Below are 18057 nucleotides of genomic sequence, written 5' to 3' on the forward strand. Positions count from 1 at the left end.
GTCCTAACCACTGGACTTGCAGGGAATTCCGCCTTTAAAGGTCATTCTGATGAGAGGTCAAAGAAAAGAGATCTGTAGAGAAAGTCTCAGTTTTCTTTGGGGATACCTAAGTAGTCATGTACGGTATGTTGGTGGAAATATGAATGGTAAATGCCATTCTGGTGAGGTCTCAGATGGAAATGAGGAACATGTTATTGGAAACTGGTGGGAAGGCAATCCTTGTTATAAAGTGGTAAAGAACTTGGCTGAATTGTGTTTGTGTTCCAGTGTTTTGTGGAAGGTAGAACTTGCAAGCAATGAAATTGGGTATTTAACTGAAGCAATTGCTAAAATAAAGTGTCGAAGGTGTGGCTTGGCTCTTCCTGGCTGCTTATAGTAAAATTCAAGAAGAGAGAAATGACTTAAAGACAGACTGTTAAGCAAAAGGGAAGTAGAACTTAATGATTTGGAAAATTCTCAGCCTATCCATATTGCAGAAAATGAGAACACTAAGGATATGGCCAAGTGACCATTTGGGGCATCAGGAAATGGGTAAGGATATGGCTGGCACCCCAGGAGGAAAACTGCCAATTTAAACTGAAGGAGGAGGAAATAGGAAGGAATGAAGGAAGGCTGTCAAACTTTGTGGATTTTACAGGATGAGACCGTAGAGCTATTTGGTGAGATCATGTGCTATTCTTCAAGACGAGAGAAGAGTGACCCCAAAGGCGATTCAGAGATCATCAGGGCTGCCTCCTTGGTTTCAGAAAATAAGACCATTGCCTTGCTTCTACCAGGCTAGACAGCCTCTGCCCAGAGCCGGACAGGCAGGGCTGCCCAGAGCTGTGGGGATGGGGCTTCCTAGCAGAGTCCTGGGGGCCGACTGTTGCCTAGTAGGGCTCTGGAGGCAGCACCTCCACCCCAGTGGAGGTGGGGCCACTGCCCCAGTGGGTCAGAAAGGTGGGATTTCTGCCCCAGTGGGCCTGGAGGGGAGAGCATGGAACCAAAGAGGGTTATCCTGGAGCTTTAAGATCTCATGGAGTTTGGCTTGCTGGGTTCTGGACTTGCTTGGAACCCATCACCCCTGCCTTCTTCCCTGTTTCTCCCTTTTAGAATGGGAATGTCTGTCCTATGCTTGTCCCATCATTGTATTTTAGCAACACATAATTGGTTTGGTTTCACAAGTTCACAGCTAGAAAGGAATCAACCTCAGGATGAATCATACCTCAAGTCTCATCCATACCTGATTTGGATAATATTTAGATGAGACTTTGGACTTTAGACTTTAGAGTTGATGCTGGAATGAGTTTAAGACTTTTGAGCAGATGTATTTTGTGTGTGAGAAGGACATGAATGTGGGGGATCCAGGGGAAGAATATTATGGATTGAATGTTTATGTTCTCCCAGACCCTACTCCCTGATGTGATGGTATAGGAGTCTGGGGTTGGGGGGTGGGGGGGAGTTGAGTATACAATTAGGAATAGATGAGGTCATGAGGGTGGAGCCCTCACAAATGGGATTGGTGCCCTTAAAGAGTCATGAGAGAACTAGCTTCCTCCCTCTGTTCTCCACCATATGAAGATACATCGAGAAATTGGCAGTCTGCAACCTGGAAGAGGGTCCTCACCAGAACCTGACCAAGCTGGAACCCCAACCTTAGGCTTTGAGTCTCCAGAACTGCAGGAAATAAATTTCTGTTGCTTATAAGCCACCTTGTGGTTTTCTGTGGCATTCTGTTATAGCAGCCTGGACTAAGACACTTGTTCATGAAAGAAGTTTCCAAAGCCCCTGTGGAGAATCCAGTTTTACTCTTGCTGTTGTTCTACTTTGATAGTCACCTTCTGCTTTATGCCCATCAGATAAGTGTGGTCTTCCCTGCAACAAAGCCATTCCTACTACCTTCAGACAACCTCCAGACCTGCCCTATTTTACCTCCAGGACACACTGAAAGTCCATTCAGTTCCATCTCCTCCCACCCTATTCTGCTGAGCCCGGGCCACCAACACTCCTTGCCTGGGCTGCCACAATACCATTCCAATTGTTGTCTCAGAGCATCCACACTTTAACTTCTCAATCCAACATATCACAGCAACCAGAGTGAACTTTTAAAAATATGAAGTTGAGGGCTTCCCTGGTGGCGCAGTGGTTGAGAGTCCACCTGCCGATGCAGGGGACACGGGTTCGTGCCCCGGTCCGGGAAGATCCCATGTGCTGCGGAGCGCCTGGGCCCGTGAGCCATGGCCGCTGGGCCTGCGCGTCCGGAGCCTGTGCTCTGCAACGGGAGAGGCCACAACAGTGAGAGAGGCCCGCTTACGGCAAAAAAAAAAAAAAAAAAAAAAAAAAAATGAAGTTGACTATATCCTTCGCCTTCAAGTGTATAATAAAATCAAACTCTAGATTTTTTCTGTCCAAACCCATTCCTCCCACTGTCTTCTGCATCTCAGTAAATGGTGACACCATTCTTCAAGTGGCTCAGGCCCAAATCCTTGCCATCACCCTTAACCTTTCTCTTTCCTTCCCACCGCCCATCAATTCCACCCTCAGTGCTGCAGGCTCCACCTCAGACTAGATCCGCCTACTTTCCAGGAAACACACCAGCGCCACTTCCATCCAAACCATCATTGTTTCCTGCCGAGATGATTAAAACAGCTTGCAAACTGGTCTCCCTGCTTCCGCCGCCTCCCTTCAGTCTGTTCTCACCCCAGGAACCATGTGATCTTTTGCAAAGGTAAGCCAAACAACGTTTCTCCTCTGCCCCCAATTTTCCAATAGCTCTGCATCTTGCTCAGAGATCCTTACACCCACAAGGTCCCATCCCATCTGATCCCATCTCCTCTCTGGGCTTGTGTCCTTCCACCTGAGCGATGGCTTGCAGCAACACCAGTCTGCCGACTTACAGAACTCTCCAGCAAATCCACAAGGTAGGGCCTGTGCACTTGCTGTCTCAGGCTGGAGCCCACTTCTATTAGCTCTCTGCAGCTTCCTCACTCCCTTCAGGTCTCTGCTCCCATGTTGCTGCCCCTGAGAGGCCTGCCCTGACTGCACCCTTCACTTCTGTTCCATTTAGCCAGATTTATTGTTCTGCTTTAGCATTTATTTGCAACCTTTATCTGTCTATTCCTTTGTTGTCTGTCTTCCCCTACTATAATGTAAGCTCCATGACCGCAGGGGCTTGGTTCGTGAGGCGACAGACTCTAAGACGCATGCCCCCACCCACAATCCCCACTTACTGGTGTTTAATTCCTTCCTCTTCCATGCGGATGGGACCTGTGACTTGTTTCTTTTATATATATATATTTATTTATTTATTTATTTAGGCTGCACCAGGTCTTATTTGCAACATGCAGGATCTTTGTTGTGGCATGTTTTTTAGTTGAGGCATGTGGGATCTTTAGTTGTGGCATGCTGACTCTTAGTTGCAGTATGCAGGCTTCTTAGTTGCGGCACACGGAGTGTTAGTTGCAGCATGCGAACTCGTAGTTGCGGCATGCATGTGGGATCTAGTTCCCCAACCAGGGCTCAAACCCGGGCCCCCTGCATTGGGAGCACGGCTTCTTACCCACTGGACAACCAGGGAAGTCCCATGTGACTTGTTTCTAACCAACAGAATGCGACAAAGTGATGGGCTGTCATTCCCGTGATTATGTTCCATAATATAAGACTGTTTTGCTAGTGGATCCACTCTCACTCTCCTGCTGGTCTTGAAGAAGCAAGCTGCCATTTGTGAACTGTTTGAGGCTGGCAATTGGGAACTTAGCACCTCTGACCAAAAGCCAGTTGAAAACCTGAAGCTCTCAGTCCAGGCACCAAAAGGAAATGATTCTACCAACAACTGGAGCGAGCTTGGAAGCAGATGAAGAATCCAACTGAGCCTTCAGATGAGAACACAGCCTTGCGGACACGTTGATTGCAGCCTGGCCAGAGCCTGAAGCAGAAAACTCAACTAAGTAGTGCCCAGACTCTTGATACACTGAAACTGAGAGATAATAAATGTCTGTTGTTCTTAGCTACTAAATTTGTGGTAATTTGTTATTCAGCAATAGAAAACCAACATAGTTTTTTTCTTCATTGTTCTATCCTGAGTACTTAGAACAGGATCCAGCATATATTAGGTGCCCAATAAATGTCTGTTGAATTACTATATTATTACGCAAAAACAAAACAGAGAAAACAAAGTGGACAATTGTGTTATAATATGCTATCACTTGTGTGTGTATGTGTGTACCTGCATAAATGTAGAATTTCTCTAGAGGGGTCTACAAGAAACTGACAAAAGTCTGGGGAGGAAAACAAAAGTATTAGAAATCCATGAAGGAGGGAGACTTTCATTTCATTTTATACCCTTTTGAACTGTTTGAAAAATAGTTTTATGCTATAAATGTATTACTTAAACACATACACAAGAGAACAAAATAGCCCCCGTGACTTCAGATTTGAATGTTTTATAAAGTAAAATCACTTCTTCAGCACTATTCCTTTAGGCAGTGCTCTGCCTGCCCCATCCAAGCAACACCCTAGTCTATTATTCTTCCACCAATCCCCCCTCCAGGATGTTTCATGGCAAGCATCTTCAACAAAAGAATTGCTACGGGGACTTCCCTGGTGGTCCAGTGGCTAAGACTCCATGCTCCCAATGCAGGGGGCCAGGGTTCGATCCCTTGTCAGGGAACTAAGATCCCACATGCCACAACTAAGAGATCGCATGCTGCAATTAAAGATCCCGCATGCCGCAACCAAAGATCCTGCATGCTGCAATGAAGATCCCGCACGTGGCAATATGCCGCAACTAAGACCCGTCGCAGCCAAATAAATTAATAAATATTTTTTAAAAAGAATTGCTACAGACAGAACTAAATATATTTTGGACTTGCACATCATGCTTTGACTGCCTCACAAAGATGCAGAAAGGCAAATTTTGTTTCCAGACATGTGTAAGCTAAGCCACCAGGGCCTTTTCTACAGTAAAATGCGAGACAAAACGTGCCAAGTTTTTCCCTTATTGTTATCATGTATCCAGTCTAAAAGGCATCTCATTCAAGAAAATTTTGAATAATTTAAGTTATAGAGTTATGCTGGAGTTTGGGGCTGGTCTGATAAGCTTTGAAAAATGTGGCCAAAGTAATGGGAGGGGGGCAATTTCAATATTGGTTTGGCAGAAGGGAAAAAAAGCCAACTGAAATTTGCAGGCTGAGGACAAATGAACTCATTGCATAGCAAGGAAAACCGAGTCAGAGAGTATAGCGTAGAGCTCTGAGAGGCCACACACCATGTGCCACAATAGAAATTGCCAAGGTCACCACTTACCAAAACAAACAAACAAACACACAAACAACAAACACACACACCACACACACACCCGCCCCCGCAGACATCATGCCAGTGGAATAGTTTCAAATTTGTAGCCCTGATCTGTTTTAAAACTAGCCCATATAACAAATTTAAGATATCCTGAAAGCCATTTCTTAGTGCTCTAGAAAATATTTGACATAATTATTCACTCTCAGTAATTAGCAAGGTACTATGACCACAGCAACACAAGGTTACTGACCTTGTTCAAAGTTCTAGAACTGAATCAGAAAACACACAATCATGAGTGGTCAATGATTAATCAACATCTGTGAATTAACGGCTAAAAAACAGTGAGTAATAAGATATCATCGCTATCCAGCTTCTCAAATCGTAATTCACTTCGTGTGAGGGTATATATGTGTAAAATATTTCAGTTTTTCATAGGTTGGCTTGATTGTTCCATCTGTTCAAGCCACGAAATTTGCCAGTGTGGCTACAAGGTCATGACTTTGAATGCTATGAAGATCAAAAGCTGTGCTCAGGGCTTCCCTGGTGGCGCAGTGGTTGAGAGTCCGCCTGCTGATGCAGGGGACATGGGTTCGTGCCCCGGTCCGGGAAGATCCCACATGCCGCGGAGCGGCTAGGCCTGTGAGCCATGGCCGCTGAGCCTGCGCGTCTGGAGCCTGTGCTCCGCAATGGGAGAGGCCACAACAGTAAGAGGCCCGCGTATGCAAAAAAAAAAAAAAAAAAAAAAAAGCTGTGCTCAGCCTCTTGGCCAAAATAACATCCTTCCCAAGAAACATTTGGATACTTAACTAATTGGTATTTTTGCCATTCATTCATACATACATACATTTACTCGTTCCATCAACATTTAACACTGGGGTACAAGTCAGGGGCATCATTCATAATCCAGTGGTCCATGGGTTTGTGGGTGTGTTTTCTAATCAATATATGTCATTGTAGCCCAACCTTTTTCATTTGGCTGGAATGCAAGCACCTGGAGGATAGGCACAGGGGATGTATAATTCAAATGGGGCACCTGGGAGCCCCTGGAGCAGAGTGTCCTGGTGACACATCCTTGTACTCCCAAGAAGAAAGAAGAATGATCAGTAAGAAGATAGCTCAACATGTCTCAGAGAAAAAAAATTGCACGTCTCCCCCATTCCTACTTCTATCAGTCTGTGGACACATGTAATAACAACTTCTGTTCTAAAACTGTTCAAATACATTTCACATGGCAATCAGGCAGTTGAGAAAATTTGACTCTAGTGGAAACTTACGTTCATATATAATATTATATGACCTATAGCTCATTTTTCCAAATCACAGTGAATTAAATATCTTACTACCAAATATGAGAGACCCTCCCAATAATGCTCTCTTACCTTTATTTCTTTTATAGCCATTTCAACTCATGAATTATTAAAGAAGCAAGAGGAAATGGAAAGTGAATAAGAAAATTACTTGAAACGTCCCTGTGGAGTTGGACAAGCTTTCATGTAATACCACATAATGGGCTTCCAGGGATGGAGAGGGAGGATAAAGGATTCACTCTAAAAGTCACACACTCATCTGGAAAAAAATCTCAATTTCAAGCATACATTAAGTTACATACATACATTTTTTGTGTCTCTCAGATTGACAAAGATTAAACAGTGTGATTATACCCAGTGCCGGTGAGGATACAGGGGAAACAAGCCTTGTTTACTGTGTGTGGAAGGGTCAAGTGGAGCAAAACTTCAGAGGATTATTTTGGTCCATCTATCAAATTAAAAATGTGTATGTCCTTTGTCCCAGTGTTTTAGTCTACTCGGGCTGCCATTACAGAATATCACAGACTGGGTGGCTGGCTGAAACAACAGAAATTTATTTTCTCTCAGTTCTGGAGGCTGGAAGTCCAAGATCAAGGTGTGGATGGGGTTAGATTCTGGTGAGAACTCTCTTTTTAGCTCGTAGGTGACATTTTTTCCCTGTGTCTAAATGTGCACACAGAGGAAGAAAGCGATCTCTGGACTCTCTTCCTCTCCTTAAAAGAACACAAGTTCTGTTGGATCAGGGCCCCACACTGATGACTTCATTTAACCTTAATTACCTCCCTAAAGACCCTCTCTCCAAATACACATTGAGGGTTAGGATTTCAAGGTGTGAATTTGGCAGGGGGCAGGAGTTAGGGTCACAGTATAGTCCATAACACCCAGCAAATCCAGTTTTGGAGATTTATCTGACATATGTGTTTGCATTGTGCACAAAGATCTTTAAATAACAATATTTAAAACTGTATTGTCAGGCTTCCCTGGTGGCGCAGTGGTTAAGAATCTGCCTGCCATTGCAGGGGACATGGGTTCGAGCCCTGGTCTGGGAAGATCCCACATGCCATGGAGCAACTAAGCCCGTGCGCCACAATTCCTGAGCCCGCGTGCCACAACTACTGAAGCCCGCATGCCTAGAGCCCGTGATCTGCAACACGAGAAGCCACCGCAATCAGAAGCCCACGCACCACGACGAATAGTAGCTCCCGCTCGCCCAAAGTAGAGAAAGCCCAAGCACAGCAACGAAGACCCAATGCAGCCAAAAATAAATAAATTAATTAATTTAAAAAAAACACAAAAACTGTACTGTCTGCTGTAGCCAAAAACTGTAAATAACCTAAGCATCCCTCAGGAGAGGGCTAGTCAAACGAATTAAGGTACATTCAGTCAATAAAATACTGCCACGCAACTGTTAAAACGAATGAGCCAGCGCTAAACACGGTGACATGGAGAACTCACTAAACTATATCATTAAGCAGAAAAGGCACGGTGCAGTGTATAGAATATGATCCAATTTCTGTAAAAAGAAAAAAAAATTAAGCACCAATATTTTCTGGAAGGATTTACAAGAAACTATTGGCAGTCATTACCACTAAAGAGTGGACCTGGAGCATGAGGAGGAAGAATTTGTTCCTTATACCCTTCCATACTGTTTGTGCTTTGCCCACCCTCACTGCTAGGTGAAGGCATGTTACTCTTTTCTTAAGGTAAAAAATTCACGTAGAAAAACATTCACCATTTTAACCATCTAAAAGCGTACAATTCAACGGCACTTAGTGCATTCACAATGTTACGCAACCATCACTTCTCTCTGGTTCCAAACATTTTCGTCACCCCAAATGAGCAATCGCTCTCCCTTCTCCACCCAGACCCTAGCAACCACTAATCTGCTTTGCATCTCTATGGATTTACCTTCTTTGTATATTTCTTATAAACAGAATCATAATAGTGTGGCCTTTCTGCCTGGTTTCTTTCACTTAGGATAGTGTTTTCAAGGTGCATCCACACCGTAGCATGTATCATTCCTTTTTATGGCTGAACAATATTTCATTGTATGAATATCCTACAGGAAGTTTTTCTGTTCATTCGCAGTGGGCATTTGTATTGTTTCCAACTTTTAGCTATTGTGAACAGTGCTGCTATGAACATTTGTTTACATGTTTTTATTTGAATACCTCTTTTCAGTTCTTTTGGGTACATACCTGGGAGTGGAATTGCTGGGTCATATGGTAATTCTATGTTTTAACTTTCTGAGGATGAATATTACTTTTCATTGTATTTTAATATTTAGTTACATGCCATAAATGAGAATGTATATGACAGGATCTTGAAAGATCTTTCAGTCTGGTCTCTCTTTGACAACGGATATTATTTATCGTAGTTAAAGCAGTAATTTGGGTTTAGCATTATATTTTGTCTTAGGGTCTATTAGATATCCTGTAGAAAATGGAAAGTCTAATGCTCTTGCTGTTGAATTGAACTGAAACAGTGCATCTCAGAAGGATACAAGTATTCTTCTGTAATATTAATATCCTTAGACAAGATGCCATGCAATAAACAGTCATTATTCTAATTTTAGAAATATTGTTTGTTTATTTGTTTATTCAAAAAAATAACTATGGCCTACTTCACTCCCATTAGGAGGGCTATTATCAAAACATAAAAAGTAGCAAGTGTTGTCAAAGACGTGGAGAAATTGCAACCTCACACTATTGGGGGGGATGTAAAATGGTGCAGCTGCTGGGGAAAACACATGGTGGTTCCTCAAAAAATTAAAAACAGAACTACCACATCACACAGCAATTCCACTTCTGGGTGTATACCCAAAAGAGCCTGCCTGTAGCAACGAAAAGAGCCCGCACGCAGCAATGAAGATTCTGTGTGCTGCAACTAAGACCCGGCGCAGCCAAATAAATAAATAAATATTAAAAAAAAAAAGAATTGAAATCAGAGACTTGAGCAGATATATATACACTCATGTTTATAGTAGCATTATTCACAATAGCCAAGAGGTGAAAGCAACCCAAGTGTCCATCAACAGATAAATGGATTTAAAAAAATGTGTTGCGTGCTCAGACACGGATGATCCTGCAATACATAATGTTAAGTGAGATAAGTCAGTCACAAAACAACAGATATCATATGGTTCCACTTATATGGAGGTCCCTAGAGTAGTCAGATCCATAGAGACAGAAAGTAGAATGATGGTTGTCAGGGGCTGTGGGGTGAGGGGAGTTAATGTTTAATGGTACAGAGTTTTGGTTGAGGAAAATGAAAAACATTCTGCAGATGCATGGTGGTGATGGTTGCACAACAGTGTGAGTGTCCTTAATGCCACTGAACTGTACACTTAAAAGGGGTGAAAGTGGTAAATTTACGTCATATTTAAGTATATTTAAAATATATATTTATGTATATTTTGCCACAAAAAAAGAAGAGGAACATACGCACACATATGCACATGAATAAAAATAACTACTGAGCTCCTGCTAAGGACACTGAAGGTACATATAGCAGTGAACATAACGTATAAAACATAGCCCTTGATTCGATAGAACGTACTGTCTAGTAGGGGAGACAAACAATAAAAAATTTTAAAATTCAATACACACACTCATACTCTTAGACACATACATATGTATCTTTATAAAAACATATTATTTGTCTTAAAAATATAGATGTGTATTTTGTAATGTAACTTTCTTTTCACTTAGCAACCTTAGAGATCTCTCCTCCTTTTTTTTTTTTTTTTTTTGCGGTACACGGGCCTCTCACTGTTGTGGCCTCTCCCGTTGCGGAGCACAGGCTCTGGACGCGCAGGCTCAGCGGCCATGGCTCACGGGCCCAGCCGCTCCGCGGCACGTGGGACCTTCCCGGACCCGGGCACGAACCCGTGTCCCCTGCATCGGCAGGCAGACTCTCAACCACTGCGCCACCAGGGAAGCCCCTACTTTCCTCCGTTTTTAACTCCATACGGAATTTAGCCACACCTCTACAGATGGGCATTAGGTAGTTTGCAATCTTTTGCTATGACAAACACTGCTGTAAGAAAGATCTTCATAGGAGTCTATGCAGTTCTATATCTTAAAATACATGTCTTTTAATAACGACTTTATTTTTATTTTTCTAAATTAATCCCCAGACCTATCCAAGTAATCATCAAGGTGATCCCCCTTCACAGATGCAGAAATGAGGCACAGTTTAGATAAGCAAGTTCTTATATTTTTTATACCTGTCATCTCTCCTGGATTAAAACACTGTTTTTCAAACTAGGTGTATTGCTCTGATTTTCCAGTATCTCATTTCATCTCATTCCTGTTAGACAAGAACTTATCAATTGGCTTTCCAAGTGCAATTTCATGTGTAGTTCAGCAAGTATCTCCATCCACACACTCATAGGTTAGATCTCAAAAATCAGCTTTGAAGTTAGTTGTTCGGACCTCAGAATCCACCAGCAATTATGAGTTTCAGGATGAAAGATTTCCCTCTTGAATTTGTTTCCCACGTAATTGGCAATGACATGACAAGCATGGGGAGTGCCATCGTATTTTCCCACTAGTATTTTTTAACACATTTTTTTCAAATAGCTATATTATTCTGATCCTAAGTAGATCGAAATATAATTTAATCGATCATCAAATCCATTTCTGTTAACTAGAGATGTGGGCTGGCGTAAGCAATTTTTGATGTCTGCAGAAGGAAATTAGTTTGATAAATGGAAGTGAGAATTATCTTCTATCCTAAGGCAGGAAATCTAAGATGATCACCCTGCACGTTGACTAGAGCCACTCCATGGATATGGCTAACGCACAAAACTCTTGCACACCCAGAATGGAAATTTATGAACTTACGAATTTTACACACACATAGTTTTGCCCCCTAAAACACAACTTAAATATGTCTTGTGTTGCTTTGGGTTCTCCAAGAAGCAGGCACTGAGCCAGGGTTTCAAGTGCAAACAGTTTATGTGGGAGGTGATCCCAGGAGACCCCAGTGGGAAGAAGGAAAGCCAGATGGGGAAGGGAGGCAGCGATGAAGGGTTTGTTTTAGTCTTAGTTACCAGTGTAACTAAGACTTAATCCTGCTGGATCATGCGGGCACCTCAGAGCCACACCCCATCCAGGGGACAGGTGTGCTGGGTAGTTATTACACCTCTGCCTGACAGTCGTTGATGGAAGGAATGGGAAGGGGGAGGTTTCATCCATTCCTTGTCATGCTGGGGCAAAGAAACACCTGGGGGCCAAAGAAAGTCCTCAGGCAAGGAAACGTAGGGGCTGGCAGCAGGAAATTAGGCAGATGTGTGCCAAGGGGGCAAGGATGAGGGCAGATCTGTAGGGTAGCATCTGACACATCTGTCTTCCTAAAACTTCTAAGCAGGATTAGTTGCCTCTTTCCCCCTGTTTCTTCCAGAATTTATTTGGCTGCCCATGTCATTACAAATCACAGAGACTCACAGGCCTCTCATTCTCTGCAGGGACGCTGCAAGCCCCCGGAAGGCAGGTACAGAGACTTCCTCGCCTTCCAGCGCTAGCAGGAAAGGGCAAGGTGAGCGCTAGGTAACACGCGGCTTCCAGATCCCTGTTCTTTCTAAAGCCCTTTTTAAAGCAATGCAGAAACCTAGAACACAGGAGGTTTCTCCAGTTTCTGTTTGCTATTCTTTCCAAATGTAAAGAGAAGAAATCTGGGCCGATTTATGGAATTAAAAATATAATGTTCTAAATAAAAGTATATATCAAACGGTGATAAGTACTAAAGAAAAAATACACAGCAGAGTAAGGGTGTATAGTGTGCATAGGGTGTGCTATTTTATTTTATTTTATTTATTTATTTGGCTGTGCTGTGTGGCTTGCAGGATCTTAGTTCCCCAACTAGGGATTGAACCAGGGCCCCAGCAGTGAAAGCACCGAGTTCTAACCACTGGACCACCAGGGAATTCCCAAGGGTGTGTTATTTTAGATGAGGGGTGTGGGAAGGGACATCATAATATATGTTATACATAATATATATAATACATTATATATACATATAAGTGTGTGCATATACATATATATATATATACTTCTTTTCCTTTAGTAATTCAAGTCCTAGGATCTTGTGCATAGATATTCACATAAGTACTAGAATATTCACTTCAGCATTGTCTACAGCAGCAAAAGACTGGACACAGTCTAGGTACCTATCTAGGTAAGAAACATTTGTATAGCTTTTAATACGTGTTAGGCACTGTTCTGTGTTTTACAAATAGTAACTCACTTAACCCTCAACAACAAACCTATTAAGGGTCTAATGTCATTATTCCCTTTTTCAGATGAGAAAACTGAGGCATGCAAATTAAGTCACTTGTCCAACTTAACACAATGAGGAAGTGGTAGAATCGGGATTCAAACCCAGGCAATCTGGCTCCAGAGCCTAATCTCTTGACCTGGATGCAATGCTGCCTCCCTCTCTAAGGGGAGATTAATTAAATCATGCTTCCAGCCTTTTAATGGTATTCTATGGAGCTGCTAATAAAATGGGGGGTGGGGTGGGGGGCAGTTCTATAAAAGTTGATATGGAAATATCTTGAAGATATTAACTAACAACATGAAGATACTGAATAGTATGAAGAGTACACTAAGATTTTTATACAAAACAGGGGCAGGGGGCTTCCCTGGTGGCGCAGTGGTTGAGAGTCCACCTGCCGATGCAGGGGTCATGGGTTCGTGCCCCGGTCCGGGAAGATCCCACATGCCGCAGAGCGGCTGGGCCCGTGAGCCATGGCCGCTGAGCCTGCGCGTCCGGAGCCTGTGCTCCGCAACGGGAGAGGCCACAACAGTGAGAGGCCCGCGTACCACAAAAACAACAACAACAACAACAGAAAAAAACAAACAAAAAAAAACTGGGGCAGAACACATGTATGAGCTTTATCATGCAAAGAGCATTTCTAGAAGGATGCATGTAAAACCGGAAGGGGTATGTTTTTTGGGGAGAGGAACTGGGAAATAGAAAATTTTTTCAAGGACTTTTCTGGCATTGTTTAATTGCTTATCATACACATGTAATACCTCTTGAATATAATTTTTAAAAATTGAGGAAATTCCCTGGCAGTCTAGTGGTTAGAACTCGGCGCTCTCATTGCTGTGGCCCAGGTTCAATCCCTGGTCAGAGAACTAAGATCCTGCAAGCCGCGCGGCACGGCCAAAAAATAAAAATAAAATTTTTTTAATTAAAATAAATAAATAATTGAAAGGAAATGTAACTTCTTTCAATAGAGCAATGGGAAATGTTATCTTCTGAATTTTTCAGAACTTATTTTACTTTATACTTTAAGGTCAAAGTGAAAGACCAAAGGTGAAAACTTCCTTATCTTTCATATGGTTTAAAAATTTTTTGGTGGCTTATCAGTTTTACTTTTATCAAATTGTGAAACACATTAAATTCATGTGTAAATTTTAATGAAAATAATTGCACGATACGGAGTTATTTCCTTTGAGTGTGTAATGTTTTAAAAATGGCCATGGGACTTCCCTGGTGGTGCAGTTGTTAAGAATCCACCTGCCAATGCAGGGGACACGGGTTTGAGCCTGGTCCAGGAAAATCCCACATGTCGCAGAGCAACTAAGCCCGTGCGCCACAACTACTGAGCCTGCGCTCTAGAGCCCGTGCTCTGCAACAAAGAGAAGCCACCGCAATGAGAAGCCTGCGCACCGCAACGAAGAGTAGGCCGTGCTCACCACAACTAGAGAACGCCCGCACACAGCAATGAAGACCCAACGCAGCCAAAAATTAAAAAAGAAAAAAAAATGGCCATGATTTTAAACTTCTTTTCTGACTAATCTTTTTACACTAATCTTTGAAATAAAAAAGGAAAAGGAGGCGACTATTTCTAACACCTTTGTGAAATCATTTCAGCTCCATGTTCTGTACCTATTCCACTACCTGTAATTTAAAATCTCATGGCCCTAAAAACAAATCCATTATTCCTTTAATTCAATAGCATTCAGTCTAAAAACAAAAACTTCATTTCTTCCTATTTTACTTGAATAACTTTAATTATCTTTATGTTAAATAAACTCAGGAAATTGGTTCCTACAAATGAGAGTAGGAAAGCATTTTTCCTGGTTTCATTCATACTAAATGAAAGCAATTGAAGACTATAACTTCTTTATTCAAAAAGAATTTTTTTTTTTCATGGACAGGCATACATTCCTGAAAATGTTAAAAGTTTAGGGTAACTGTGTTGTCATAATTAGGATTCCTATATGAGATTAGGGAGGATAAAAATATATTTAAGGGCTTCCCTGGTGGCGCAGTGGTTGAGAGTCCGCCTGCCGATGCAGGGGACACGGGTTCGTGACCCGGTCTGGGAAGATCCCACATGCCGCGGAGCGGCTGGGCCTGTGAGCCATGGCCACTGAGCCTGCGCATCCGGAGCCTGTGCTCCGCAACGGGAGAGGCCACAACAGTGAGAGGCCCACGTACCGCTAAAAAAAAAAAAGAAAAGAAAAAATATATTTAAGCAAAACTGGAAATCACTTGTTTGTAATTTCTCACTCTGCCTAGAAAAAAATGACTCAAGTTAATTCTTTCATTAAAATAAGGGGACCAAAATAGTTTCAATTACAGATATAAATTTCTCTAATAAGGCAAAGTTTGAGAATCTTCCACTATATGAAGAAATAACATTTTTTCGGTTAGACAGTAAGACTAAGGTGAACTTTTAACTCAAAGACAGGATAAGATGAAAAGAGTGTGCACTAAGACTTTGAAACTCTCAATGTTTGTTACCAACAGAAGCAGTAAACGAGTTTTGAGGTTTGGGGAGGAAAAAAGCAACTTCTTTAAAAGGTAAATTAAGATTCCCTAGGTAGGGACTTCCTTGGTGGCTCAGTGGTTAAGAATCCACCTGCCAATGCAAGGGACACGGTCAAGCCCTGGTCCAGGAAGATCCCACATGCCACGGCTCAGCTGAGCCCGTGTGCCACAACTACTGAGCCTGCACTCTAGAGCCCACGAGCCACAACTGCTGAGCCCTCGTGCCACAACTACTGAAGCCCATGTGCCTAGAGCCCGTGCTCTGCAACAAGAGAAGCCACTGCAATGAGAAGCCCACGTGCCGCAATGAAGAGTAGCCCCCGCTTGCCGCAACTAGAGAAAGCTCTCGCGCAGCAATGAAGACCCAACACGGCCAAAAATAAATAAATTAAAAAAAAACATTTTCCTAGGTAAATGCATCCTCAACTCAAACTACAGGTACTTTCCTCCTAAACTGAGTCTTGCTTCCCATCTCCAATAGACAAATAGACCACTATTCAATTAGTTCCATAAGCTGGAAGCCAGGATGATCCTGGGATTTTCTTTTGCTCTATCGTCCATATCCAATACATCACCAGTTCATTCATTTATAGTAAATGAACACATGTGACTCCTTTCTTCAGCTACTGCCTTGTCTCCTTTTTCCCTTCACAAACCTCTCTGAAGACTGGTCTTCGCACCAGCTTCATTTCCTCCCCTCTCACATTCCACCAACTCCCTCCAGGCTGACGTCTGACCTGATCGCTCCATGGAAAGAGCCCTTGCTACTGACACCAGTGACATCCGAGTCACTAAACTGGTGGCCGTTTTTCATCTCTCCTCTTCCTGGACCTGAATCACATTTCATGATCTTGGCCCCTTCCTCCTGAAAGCATTCCCTAGTGCCCCTGTCTTTGCACTCTTCTGGTTTTTCTCCTACCTCTCGGGTTGCTCCTGTGTATCCAGGTAAGCCTCCACTGACCTCGCTGTCTAGAGCAAGTCTCTCTTATGGCCTCATAACAACCTGTACTCTCTGTTCGTAGCACTTCTCACCTTTGTAATTTTACGTTGACTATGTCTGTCTCCTGTGAGTCCATAAGCTCTATAAAGACATTTTCCTTACCTTGGTGTCTTCAGAAGCTGCGTGCTTGGCACACAGGCAAGTGCTAGCATTCTGATGAAGAATGAAGTGCTACAAAGGAAGGGTATATAGTACAAGATGCTATGAGTGGCTAGAACACTAACTCCTGAGCTTGTCTGGAGGATTAGAGAAAGTTTCCCTGCGAAATTGCTATTTGAGCTGAGTTTTGAGGGATGAATAGGAGTTCCCTAAATTAAGTGGGAAAAGAAGCCAGATGGTGGGTTTGCGTACACATGTGACACAGAGGAGCATGGTGCATTCAAACAACTGAATAAAAGACAGAATGGCTGAAACTTAGCGAGGCAGATAGCAGGAGGAACCAGGGGTCAAGCAGGGGGTTATGGTTAGGATGCCATTTAATTTAATGTCTAAACTGGAGAACTTCTTTTCCCCTAATTTAAAAACATTATTTTTCTAAGTTTTAATTTTGATATAATTTCAAACTTAACGAAAAGTACAAGAATAGTTCAGAGAAGTCCCATGTACCCTTTACCCAATTCACTAGTTCTTTACATTTTGCCCCATTTGATTTCTTTCTACATTTATATAGAGATGAATTTTTGTTCTGAATCATTTGAGAGTAAGTCAGAGACATCCTGCTCCTTTACTCCTAAATGTGTCAATGTGTATTTCCTAAGAACAAGGACATTCCCTTTCATAAACACAGTAATCAAATCAGGACATTTAACAGTGATAAAATACTACTATCTAGTCCACCTTACAAATTCAACTTGGTCAGTTGTCTCAGTTATGTCCATTAGAGCTGCTTGTACCCTGGTCCCAGACCCAATCCTGGATCTTACACTGTCTCATTAGTTTCCAGAGCACTTCTGATAGTCAAATAGAGTGGTGTTAATAATTATGCTGGACTCTCAGGCAAACCTGGACATGTAATCACGCTACGTGCAGGGGATAGCAAGGATTTTAAACCTTATCTTATGGGTGATGGGAAACATTGAAGAATTAGAGCAAAAAGCAAGGAAGCAACGTAAGTTATTTCATGTTTCAGAAAGACTACTCTCACTCCAATGTGGAGAAAAGATAACAATGGGGCAGTATTTGTTTAATAAAACACTAACTGTTGAATGAATAAAGAAATAGACAATTACATCTAGCTCATCATTAGAGAAATGCAAACCACAATGAGGTACCACCTCACACTAGTCAGAATGGCCATCATTAAAAAGTCTACATGGGGGACCTTCCTGGTGGTCCAGTGGTTAAGAATTCGCCTTCCAATGCAGGGGACACGGGTTCGATCCCTGGTTGGGGACCTAAGATCCCACATGTCGCAAGGCACAGCCAAAAAAATAAAATAAAATAAAAATTTTTAAAATGTCTACAAATAAATGCTGGAGAGGACGCGGAGAAAAGGGAAACCTCCTATGCTGTTGGTGGGAATGTAAATTGGTGTAGTCACTACAGAAAACAGTATGAAGTTTCCTTAAAAAGCTAAAAATAGAGTTACCATATGATTCAGCAATCCCACTCCTGGGCATATATCCAGACAAAACTATAATTCAAAAAGATACATGCACCCCTACGTTCATAACAGCACTATTT

This window comes from Orcinus orca, chromosome 20 (genome assembly GCF_937001465.1).
Source record: "Orcinus orca chromosome 20, mOrcOrc1.1, whole genome shotgun sequence".
NCBI classification, from domain to species: domain Eukaryota; kingdom Metazoa; phylum Chordata; class Mammalia; order Artiodactyla; family Delphinidae; genus Orcinus; species Orcinus orca.